At 34.5% G+C, this 13,154-nt stretch overlaps 1 protein-coding gene across 4 annotated transcripts in view; it reads left to right on the top strand.

The window, feature by feature from the left end:
* The window catches only part of LOC111153705 (coiled-coil serine rich protein 1), a 1,387,597-nt gene that overhangs the window by 575,259 nt on the left and 799,184 nt on the right, over nt 1–13,154 (top strand). The gene's annotated exons all lie outside the window — the stretch shown is intronic.

Here is a 13,154-nt window from a genome sequence, read left to right as displayed (position 1 = left end):
TGACAAATATAGAATGAGATTTATTAATGTACACAAAATTCTGTTTTTCTGTGTATTCATGTTGTATAATTAGGTTATTAGCTTCATAATTTAACACATTTTTATGTGGTAAAAACAGTGTAACTGTTAGCAGCTGCCTTTAAAATAACTTTACACTTACTCAGATTTAAATTACCTGTTGACTTACACAAGTAATTATAATTTTGTCCTAATACTGTGCAACATATGGTGTTTACATTCTTCTCAAGAGCTCCTTGAGGGGAAAAATAAAATACAGAAACATTAATATAAATAGCAATTTAAGGAACCAATGAAAATAATGTGCAAAGATTAATGGTAGTTAGTAGGATATTAAATAGTTGTTAAAGTATTTGAATTTGTCTTATTGGATTATTGACTTATGAGATTGTATTTTCAATTTTTTTGCTAGGTGTTGATTTTTTACATAATATATTCATTTTGAGTAATATGTTTTCTAAATTGAGGTTGTATTTTTTTATTACTGTTGAATTTTAAGCCACATATTCCTCTTTCTGATTTTTATTATTTATGTCTATATTTATGTCTGTTATTATTTTATGTCTATATTTATATTTTAGACTTCAACACTTATGGGGCAGATAACCCAATATTTTTTAATTAAAAAGTAGAAGACATAAAGTTTAGGACAATATTAAAAGTTATAAACATAGTCAAAATCCTAGTTATTCAGGTGTGATTTTAAAATGGGACATGCTCAATTGCACTACTTGGTATTTACCCCAAAGATACAGATGTAGTGAAAAGAAGGGCCATCTGTACCCCAATGTTCATAGTAGCAATGGCCACAGTCACCAAACTGTGGAAAGAGCCAAGATGCCCTTCAATGGACGAATGGATAAAGAAGATATGGTCCATATATACAATAGAGTATTATGCCTCCATCAGAAAGGATGAATACCCAACTTTGTATCAACATGGACGGGACTGGAGGAGATTATGCTGAGTGAAATAAGTCAAGCAGAGAGAGTCAATTATCATGTGGTTTCACTTACTTGTGGAGCATAAGGAATAACATGGAGGACATTGGGAGAAGGAGAGGAGAAGTGAGTCGGGGGAAATTGGAGGGTGAGACAAACCATGAGAGACTGTGGACTCTGAGAAATAAACTGAGGTTTTTGGAGGGGAGAGGGGTGGGGGTTTGGGTGAGCCTGGTGGTGGCTATTAAGAAGGGCACATAGTGCATGGAGCACTGGGTGTGGTGCATAAACAGGGAATCTTGGAACACTGAAAAAAATAAAATTAAATTAAAAAATAAAATAAAATGGGGCATGCTCAAGTGTTTGCTCAGAAGTTATCTGTGTAGAATGTTGTTCTGCTAAACCACAAAGTCTCTTTAAACTCATGGTTTATCTGAAAGGTAGTATAGTACAGGCTTTAATTTCTTGAGTGCTTTAATGTGCTAGACAGATTTTTTTTTAAAGATTTTATTTATTTATTTGGCAGGCAGAGATCACAAGTAGGCAGAGAGGCAGGCAGAGAGAGAGAGAGAGAGAGGAGGAAGCAGGCTCCCTACCAAGCAGAGAGCCCGATGTAGGGCTCGATCCCAGTACCCTGGGATCATGACCTGAGCCGAAGGCAGAGGCTTTAACCCACTGAGCCACCCAGGCGCCCCTGCTAGACAGATTTTAACATGCTTACATATTTTTTCTCAGGAAAAACTCCATAAATTAGCCTAGACATTTTAGTCCATTTTTTAATAAGAAGAAACTGAGTCTATCTTAATCTCACAGAACAAACTGAGGGTTGCTGTGGGGAGGGGAGGGGGGCCGGGAGAGGCTGGTGGGGTTATGGACATTGGGGAGGGTATGTGCTATGGTGAGTGCTGTGAAGTGTGTAAACCTGGCGACTCACAGACCTGTACCCCTGGGGCTAATAATACATTATATGTTTATAAAAAAAATAAAAAATTAAAATAAAAAAAATTTAGAAAAGACAAAAGAGATAAAATGTACATAAGGATTGCCTGGGGCTTAGAGTTAGAGATCTACTATAGAGTTAATATGAAGACATTTTTGGGGTGATGGAAGAATTCTAAATCTAGAATGTGGTAATGGTTACGCAGTCGTATAAATTTACTAAGCATTAAATTTATACTTTATTAAAATGTAAAAAAAAAAGAAGAAACTGAGTCTAGAGTCTTTCATATTTCTAATACATCTCTAATAAATGGCAGAGCCAGACTGATTTCAAAACCCATGCTTGAAGCTACTATGCTATACTAAATATTGTACCCTGAGCTACATGCTATTGTCTGTCATCTATATTAATTGGCTGAAGATGGGGACTAGATCAGAGTACCTTTTATGACTGACCACTCAAAGGATGTTTTGACTAGATAATTCACTATCATAAAAGAGCTTGTTATTGTAATTTCTGTTAACAAGCTATGAAAAATACTTTTAAATAGATCTAATAGCCTATAGTTCTTTCTCAATTGCAGTTAACTGCTCTGTTTCTGTGGAATAATTTATCACTCATTTTACCTTGGGAGTTAAGGAAACTAATATCTTCTGAATTCCCAGGAGAGGAGTTTATTTCTTCTAACTTTATCTAGATTGCTTTTAGGGGTTCAGATAAATGTGGGCCTAAAGTAGTGTGTTAACCTACATCTGGATCAGCATATGTAATAGTTACAATTTTAAAAAAAGATGCTCTAATTTCTAGGGAGTCATTTTTCAGATATTAGGGGCAGTTTTAACCCTAAGCGAGAAAGCTTCGGAGATTGATCTCAAATGATATTCACCAATATGTGAGGATGGAAATACTGTATTTTGTTAGGTCACAGTCCTCCCACCTGCTGACTTTCTTTGCTCTAGACACTCAACTCCTGATTGATTTCATACCATATCTGACCTAATGCTTCCAAATTATTTTACCTCTATGCCAGACCTCTCTGAGTTCCAGACTCATATACACAAATGCCTGCTGATTATCCCCACTTGGATATTTACCCAGATCTCCAAATAGACAAAACCATTCAGAACTTGTTATTCTTAGACCGTTTTATCCAAGTCACTGTGCTAAATCTATTCCTCTCTGGTTCTCTGTATTTCCTTCATAATTTCAATAAATAGTTTTGTTTACTCCTTCATTGTTGAGGCAAGAAAAAAAAAAGGAAAGAAAAAGAATAGAATTCCATACTTCATCCTTCTCATTACTTTCCCACACCCATTCCATCTTTAGCAATCAGCTGTGCCTTGGGATATAAGTATATCCCAGTTCTGCACATTTCTTCCATGTATGCTACCATCACCATCATCATCTCTCACATAGGCTGTCACAACCGTTTCTTACTGGTTTTCCTGTTTCCACTCTTGTCTTCCCTATAATCCATTTTCCACATAGAAGCCAGAGTTCTCTTTATAAAATATAGATTAGTTTATGTCATCCTCTAGCTTAAAATGCTCCAGTCGTGTCCCATCAAACATAAGGTTAAAGTGAGACTACTTTCCAAGTTCTTTGTGCCTTATATGTTCTAGCCCATGATAGCTTTTCCAATCTCATCTCTGATTTCTCTTGAATGTTTTTGTTCTTGATTTGGCCTTGCTGACCTTCTTGTTGTTTCTCAAACATATCAAGTTCTCTCCTTCCTCAGATAGTTGCACTAACTTCTTCTTTTGTTTCCATTTTTATTCTCTAGATTACCTTATGGCTCATTCTATCATTGAATTTAAGAATCTGTACCCCTGTTAGCTCATCAGAAGAGCCTTCCACAAGCCTTCCTAAAAAAGCTTTCCTATTGCAACCCCTTTTCTTGCTTTATTTTTCTTTAAGGCGTTTATTATTTTTCATAGCACAAAACCCTTGTCACCTGGCATGACACTGTATATGTGTATTTAAAATCAGTTTTGCTTAGTAAAATAGAAACTCAACATGGACAGTCACCTACCCCATTGTTTCCTCAGTTCATGCAACAATGACTGGCACAGAACACCTACTTAATAAATATTCATTAAATGAAAGACATATTGCTATTTCATGCTATATTTTATTTTAATACATATATTTATATGTATGTGATATACTCACATATTTAAATGCATATATGTATATAGATATGATATGCATAGGAGTGTTTATATCATATTTTATGTTAGCAGAAATCTTGATAACATAATTTCCTATGATACTGAATTATCTAACCAAAACAACCTGTGCAGGGCCACAGATTTAATGTAGCCCTTGTCTTTGTCCAGTTAATACATGTTACCTAGAAATAGCCAGACAGTTGTGTGTAATTCAATATGCAACCTGTAGTCCAGAAAAAAAGAGCTGAGTGCTTTAATTTGATGTAACCCATTTGGTGAGTTTATTTAACACTCACTCGTGTATCCTTTCTTTCCCTTGACTACATCTAATATTTTTCTGACTTGAAAATCTTGGTTAAAATTTTTGATACTTGGTTTTAGTTAGAAATTGTATTCAGCTGCAAAAACAAAACAAAAAAAGAGAAAACACAATAACGTTGCTTTAAATTCTATTGTATTTATTCTTACAAATAAAATAGGTCTGGAGGTGGCAGCACAGATGGGGTGAATAAGGCTGTTCATAGAAGTTGTGTGGGGCCCTGACTCCTATTATATCATTCTGTTCTGCTTTCCTTAACTCCACCTACTGTACACAAAGGCTACTTCATAGTCTAGTGGCATTGTGTCTTCACAACAGTGTTTCAGGTAGTAGCAGGGAGGAAATGGGAAGGAGAAAGAGACATTCTTCCTAGTTGAGTTGGCTTCCTAATAAGGAGCCACTCTGGAAACACCACACAAGACTTCTTTTTATGTGTCATTGGCCAAGTTCACTGAAAAGAAAGCTGGAAAAATGTAGTTTTTTAATTAGAAATGTTACCAGTGGGAGAACCTGCATTGTGTGAATGGAGGGTTCGGTCCTTGGATTCCCAGTGGAAGATTTATCTGGGGATCCTCACTTGAATAAAGACAGAAAGAAACTAGCAAAGCACAAAGCAGTTTCTTTCTGTCTTTTATTCTTTCTCTCTTTCTTTCTTTTTTTTCCCCCCATAAAGCAGTTTCTTAAAGCAAAAGGACACTCTCAAGATGGGAATGCAGTCAGGTTCCCTGAGGTGGAACTGACTCCTATATTGTTTTGCAACTGTTTTGCGACTATTTGATATTTGTTGTGTGTCTCTGGACTGGGAGGAACTGTGATGTACAGTGGGGTGGTCTCCCATGGAGGCTGCTTCCAACCATTTTGGAGACTCCTCCGACTGGTTGTGAAGGGGAGTTTTTGACCTTCCAGGGTTTGTGCCCGAACCTTCATGGCAGCCTTTCTCCATGGGGTGGAAGGCTATCACCCCAATGCAAATGCATTAAAATGAGTCCGGCGGGTCAGAGTGGAAGAGTAGAAGGCATGTTCTGCACCTGTGAGCTGTTGGTCTGTTAGTCCCAAGGTCTTGGAACCCCCAGTATCAGGATATTGTGCCCCCAGGCTTTTAATGTGACCCTATTTATCATTATCCTTGCTTCCAGCTCTTACCTTTATCACTCCTCCCTCAAGGACTTGAGACTCTGCATCTGGTCATACCTTCCACTGCTCATATCTAGCTTTGGCCTAACAGAAACATTGCTATCCCAAATAACATCAGGGCTGTGTTGCTAGGTAGAAGAGGAAGTAGATATTGGTGAGCAAGAAACAAGTCTATTTCAAACGTATCTTTGTTTCCTGTAGAATGTATTGCACTGTATAGTTATTGACATATGTTTATTTTTCCAGGTCTTCCTTAAAAATCCCACCCCCATATGTCACATTATTGTGCTCTTTCAGTAATTTGCCATCCCATCTAGCAGTGTGTTTTACACAAGAGTTAGTCAGTAAATACTTGTTAAATATAGATCACATGACTCAAACCTATTAGCTTGATTTCATTAGCACCTTATTCTGGCTGATGTGGAAATCCGGAGAAGCCTTGTCTCTTATGTTGTCTGCACTTCTACAGATATCTTAAAAATAAGAAAAATGAACACATTCTGTTTAGTACTGGGTTCTCACATAAATGGCCAAATTGCCTACTTAAATTTGAAAGAGAACACAACTGAGTTATCAACAGACTTTGGAAGAGAAGTATTAGCAGTGCAAAAACCATTAACTGATTTGTATGAAATAAAACAAACAAGCTCCGAAACCTCCGAAAGTAATTTATAAATAAAAGAGCTATTAGTTACCTCAGTGAAGGTAAACACAGGAGGGGAAGATCCAACAATATTTGGTTTTTTGGTTAAATCTTACGCAGTGTGAAATTTGCATTTCTAAAATACATTTAACATTTTATTCAGAATATATTTTCCTTTTACCTAAAAGCAAGCTTTTAAAATGCATTAAGATAATATTTAATATAAAAATGCTTACTTTCTTTCCAAATGCCAAATGCCATCTCCATGGTTTGTATAACTTTGTAATGGTATCATTAACATAGCACTCGTCTCTATGTTCAACTTCTCCACAAGCAGCTTATGATGTTTTTTAAGAATGATTCTTGAAAAATAGCATGTATCAAAATAACATGAGTTTTGTTTTGCTTTTCAACTTAAATTTTCTTAATCGAAGTTAGCTAATGATGTGGAAATGTTGAGGTTTGGAGGAAAAGTTCAAAAAGAATTCTTGCGATGTCTTTAGTGCAAAAAAGATGGTTTTATTAAAGCACGGGACAGGACCCATGGGACAGGACCCATGGGCAGAAATTGCTGCACTGGGTTTGTGAGGAGCGATTGATTATATCCTTTCAAGTTGGGAGGGGTTTAGAGATACCTTAAGTCTCTAAGGATTTGGGAGGGAAGATTTCAAGGACCTTGAGAGGGCTAGCTGCTCTGAGGAAAATGTCCTTTATTACTGTCTAATAGTCATGAAACCCTTCGGATGTATATCAGTGGGCCGTATGCATGGAGTATCACTGTTATTATATATCGAAGGGAGCAGAGATAAAGGAAGTTTCCAAAGGAATTTTTATATGTTTAAGTAGACTTACAGGACCCTGGAGTTCAGGATAATGTTAAACTAAAATTGCTTTTTGCCTTTAGCAAAGTATTAACATTGAAGCAGTTGAATTCTTAGAGGAAGGTCATTCTGCCTGTCTCAAGGACTTATCAGTGGACTCTAAGTAGTAAGAAAATTTACTTTTTTATTTTGCCTTTGTTTCCTGTATCAGCTTATATGATATTTTTAAGTGTCTAATTTTCTGAGCACTCGATAGATTTGTTTTATGACATTATGTAATTTTATTATCCAGCTATCACTCATAGCTTTACATCATGTGCCAAGTATTTTAAATTTTGAGATTCTTCTGATACACACTCACATGAATTTTCTTAAAATTTTTTATAAAAATTGAAAAGATGGGGTCCCTGGGTGGCTCCGTTAGTTAAGTGTCTACTCTTGACTTCAACTCAGGTCATGATCTCAGGGTCCTGGTATTGGGCTACATTGAGCTCCACTATCAGTGGGGAATCTGTTTGAGGAATCTCTTTTTCCTTCTCCCTTGCTCCTCCCTCTACCCCATCCATATTCTCACTCTCTCTCAAATAAATAAATAAATAAATAAATCTTTAACACTACAACAAAAAAGAATTGAAAAGATACAAAAATTATGTTCCCAGTTCTCATATCAAATTTTGAACTGGTAAAGGACAAGAAATATACATAAAACATCCTCTGAAATGCTTAGCAAAGTGCCTTATATATTTCAGGTTTTCATTAAGTACCTACTGAATAAAAGTACTTCTTAAATTTCATTAAGTACTTCTTGAAAGTATAGCAGAACCTTAGGTTAAAATGTCGAAATAAGGAATACAAAGGATGCTTACATATGTTTTTTCCACTGATATTAATATATTATTTAAACTAAAAATAAATTTACAGGTTCAGATTCAAACCCAGATAAAGAATTAAGTAAATTGAGGGCAACCTTTTTTTCCTCTATCATTTAAAAAAATCATTTCCATTAATAAAAAGATTTACTATGGTTTGTTACTATTTTTTCTCACTCTTAAAAGGTGGGATGAGAAAGAAATAATAAAGCTGAGGTAGTGCTCCAGAATCTTGATCATTTGATCCAGGGAACTGAGGGGGCAAAGAAGTACCAGATTAAAAATAGGCAAAGAATCCACATGAAGTTGCTAATTAGGGAACTAGTTGTAAAGGGTACTCCAGATACATAGGCCAAAGACTGGCTTATGCTGAGGTAGTGAATTGAGAGTAGCTCCCATGTCTCATTGTGATGGTAAGGAGGAGTAAGGAACAAGACAGACCAATCCGGTGTCTGTTGGTTATGTGACCATGAGAATCACATTGAATACTTAATGCTTAGAGGGAATGGAAACTTAATGATATTTCAGACTATGGGATATGAATTTTCCCCATTTTGTCATGATCTCTTATTACCATTCTATATCTTCCCTTAATCTCTTTTTTCTTAAATCTTTTTTTTTTTTTTTTTGGGTATATATTCAAACAACTTTTACCTTTCCCTAAACCATCTGTATGACCAAAGCTTAGTCATCCTTCAAGTCCAAGACCAACTATCAGATTCTCTTAGTAATATTTCCAGACACCAACACTACCTTCTAAGTAGTGGTCTGTATCTTTCTTTCATGCTTATTCTTTCAAAAGGACCTCTTGAAATAATCTTAATTATAGTACCTATGACAGTGCATTAGAATAATTTATGTATTTCTCCATTAGACTGTAATTGATCTGATGGCAAGTATGTTGTCTTATTTATCTCAGAATTAGTTGTGTATAATGCATTGTCTACAGTGTCTAATCAATAACAGACTTTCAATAAATCTCACTGAATAGAAAGGATAACTATAAAGTTGCATCTAGTTTTTTCAGAGCATTGGGGAAGAGAAAAAACAAATGGCTCAAGCTACTTCAGCAAAAGTGAGTTTATTTTATAAATAAAACAGGGGTTCAAGGAGGAAAAGAAATAGTTTCAGAAGCAAAATAACTGGAATTAGTGGTATGCTAGTAAGTGTGTAATAATAACTCTATTAAAAAAAAACTGATTTGTAGCATTTGCCAATTTCTGTGATATCATTGTTCTGCATGCCAGTTTCAAGCTACCAAGTCATTCACTGAGCTTGGAGTTGGGAAAAGATAAATACAGTCAGCTCTTGAAAATGGTACTAGACAACTCCAACAGAGAACTCATGGTGAAATGGAAAATCATCCTCCTTTTTAAGTACTCGCTGTGATTCTCATCGTCACATAATAGAACAGCCACCAGATTAGTCTGCTATGTTCCTTACTCCTCTTCTGAGCTGTTTTTCTTTATCTGCCTTTTCTCCTCTGCTATTTCTTAATTTCTCCCAATTTTCTTTAGTTTCTAGCAGTTATTTCTACTGGGAGGGCTTTTGTTGAGGATGGGCTTTTTGTTGTCACATTAATTCCTAGCATGTCAGGTCTTCTGTTCGCTGTGCTTCTTTGCTATCTATTATCTATTATCTTATCTTTTTTTTATTATTAACATATAATGTATTATTTTTTTCAGGGGTACAGTTCTGTGATTCATCAGTCTTACACAATTCACGGTGCTTACCATAGCACATACCCTCCCAGTGTCCATCACCCAGCCATCACTTCCCTCCTACCTGCCTCCACTCCAGCAACCCCCAGTTTGCTTCCTGAGATTAAGAGTCTCTTATGGTTTGTCTGTCTCTGTGGTTTTGTCCCTTTTCATTTTTTTCTCTCTTCCCCTATGATCCTCTGCCTTGTTTCTCAAATTCCACATGTCAGTGAGGTCCTAGGATAATTGTTTTTCTCTGATTGATTAATTTTACTTAACATAATACACTGTATTAACTTCTCTTCTATAGACATTTGGAATGGTTGATATTCAGACTGTTCAGAGAAAGTTTTATTGATTTGGCAAGTTACTATCTAGTATAACATGCCAGAGTTAATGCCCCCATTAACAGGTTCTCCTCGTGTTTTTGCCCAAGGTCAGCTTTGGCTCCAAGTTTCTTCTACACACCAACACTCAGCTGTGGCTAGCATCACAGAATCACCTGACACAATAAAACAAAACCTGTAAATAAGAAATTTCTCAGAAACAACTATAGACTGGCAAGTACTCTGATGTTTTACTTTGTGTGTATAGCTTCCTATGAAAAGAGGGCAATGGGTAGACTATAGATTTCTCAGGACAGAGGAGAGCATGTGCCACAATTTATAAATCCCTGTGATGTTAGTGTTTTCATATGCACAAAATACTGTCAGTATAAGCTAATTTTATAGAAAAATTAGAATTTTTCTGTAAACTCAATCTCATGATCATAACTAGTGGTTGCTTTTTCCTAAAATGTCTAGATACTACCTTTAAATTTAAGTCAAGCACAAAACCTGAGTTTATAGATTTCGGAAACATCTTAGGGAGGTGCATCTATGAGATATAAGCATTTTTAAACATTAAATACTGATATTCTTAATGTTTATATATCTTATATAATAGTGTGTATATGTATTACATATATATAAATGAATTAAATATGTATAGAGGAATTCCTGTATCTGTTCAGAAATAGAAAACCTATATCTGTATATAGAAAACAGATTTAATTATTTCAAGTCTACCTACCACCACTACACATAACCACAAATGTGTATTAGTAAAGAGAGCAATGATGAATAGATCAAGAGCAAAGTTATTAATTTCATAAAATTTACAAAATATAAGAAGTTTGACTTAAAGGTGCATTCATATAGTTAAAATAGTCGTAACATTACTTAAATATGGTATGAATTTTCTTTAAAATTATCATGTTTTAGTATTGTAAAAGATTATAGATGGAGTATAAATCTTTCATTAAGAAACTTTATAAATGTGGATTTTTTTAGTTTCGCTATACAGAAAAAGTTCCAAGTTTAAAATAGTCTTTTAAGCAATCATTATTGGCTACTTAGAATAAGACATGTAGGATGTATAATGAACAAATGAGCATAAGAGGTAATATATGCCTCTGGGTTGAAAAGTAACTATAATTTCAAACAATAAATTATTTTTAGAATACATTCAAGTTAAGATATTATGTTCACTTACAATATGAATGCTGACTGTACATAATTTTATTCTTTTAACATGTGAATTAATGCTACTATTAATAAAATCTTACCATTAACATCTAGTTGGGGCAGATATGAGCTCATTTCTATTTTCCTGTCATAAAAAATGTGCACTCTTCAGTAATTTGAATTTTTATCTTGTCATTTTGGGTCTTTTATAGCATTTACTATCATAGTTACAAAATTAAAATATTATTATTTATTAATATTTGAAGAATGGCAAAAAGTAAACTTGATAATATTATTTTGAATTCATTTAAGACATTGAGCATGTATTTTGTCTGCTTCGTTATTAACAAGTTATTGATAATAGCCAACTCATAAAAAAAAAACAAACTAGTGTCCTTTCAATTTATGAAAAATATTTAGCCTAAACAAATGGAAATATTCTATCCTATGAAGGATTAAAATATTCTGGTGATTAAAAATAAAAGTTTTAGAAGAAGATCTAGGTTGAATCCATGTTCTGTTTCTTGTTATGGGCTGGGGGTAAGTTTGTTTATGTATTCACTCACTTGTGAATGAGTTTTATATCTGAAGTTATAAAAATAAATAAGGCAGACAAGGACTCTGCCCTCAGGAGACATTCTGTTTTTTTGGTTAATATGAACAGTGAACAAATACTCATGGTGTGATAGCAGAGAGGGACAGAGAACCACAGAAGTAAAGGGTGGTGGGTGCTTAATCTCATTTCCAAATCAGAAAGGCCTGAAAAGAGTGGTGTGTAAGCTGACACTTGAAGGAAAAAGAAAATTAGCTGGAGAAATCTGAATATATGAAATGACAATAATACATAATTTATAAGATTCTGTAATATAAGTTGAAATGACACATGTAAAGTCCCCAGCACAATTCCCTGTCACATGGTAGATGTTGAATAAGTGGTAAGTGCTGCTGTTGTTACTGACTGTTCATGCTCGGACTCTCCATGTACACACTTGTAAAGTATCTTATGATTTCACCTACAACAGCAATTCGGTAATTATACCTTAACTCTTTATGTCTCATTGTCTGTATATTAATATTATAAAGTCAATAGCAGTTTTATGTTACTCATCTTTGTATCTTTATCTGATCACACTGTTTGGGATTTAATACATGCCTGATAAGTATTTTTTTAACAAGTAAGTACACAAATGAATGGAGAAAATCTGGCTTTTAGCCATCAATGGGGAAGTCAAATTTTAAAAAGAATCAACTGGTGAATAAATATAATTATGACCTACTACTTCCAGTTTTCTGGCCCTGTACTTATCAGATGAGTATGTATAATTTCCAACTAATTATTCAACTATCCAAATGTCAGTGTCTTCAAGAAAGATTAATTTAAAACAATGATGACAATAATACACTGATTTTTGTCTATTGCATCTGAAGAAGGATATTTTTATGACTCGGTATCTATAAACATTATCTAAATTGGAACTGAATTGGAAAGGAGTCTAATGCAGAGGTTCCTTAAAAGCAGTGCCTTGACTCTGGGCAGCATTAAATAGCAGAATTAAAACAGAAGGTTCACTGATTTTTCCTTCCAGGTCTTGGTAAGAATATCAGATTACTGAGGAAGTAAATGTTACACTCTTGTAAACATTGTGAGAAGGAATGGCTCACACCAAGAGAAGACACAAAAGTATCAGTCATTTCATAAGAGGGCTGACCAACATGACCAAGAATAATCAAGAAATGGACAAATACCATATGATTTCACTTATATGTGGAAACTAAAACAAGCAAAACAAATGAACAAACCAACAGAAATAGACTCATATGTACAAAGAACAGTTACCAGGGAAAGGAGGGAGTGGTGAAATAGATGAAGGGGATTAAAAAGTACAAACTTAACAGTTATAAAGTAAACAAGTCAATAGGGATAAAAAAATTACAGAACAGGGAATATAGTCAACAATATTTTTGTTTGATTTCTTATAGTCAATAATACTGTAATAAATGTGTATGGTAACTACACTTACCAAGGTATAATGATTAAGAATGTATGAGTAATATATACAATTCTTGAATCACTATGTTGTACACCTGAAACT

Source organism: Enhydra lutris, unplaced genomic scaffold (assembly GCF_002288905.1).
Source record: "Enhydra lutris kenyoni isolate GAN:26980312 unplaced genomic scaffold, ASM228890v2 scaffoldscaffold3, whole genome shotgun sequence".
NCBI classification, from domain to species: Eukaryota; Metazoa; Chordata; class Mammalia; order Carnivora; family Mustelidae; genus Enhydra; species Enhydra lutris.
The sequence above is the reverse complement of the archived record's forward strand: the minus strand, read 5'-3'. Positions and strand labels throughout refer to the sequence as shown.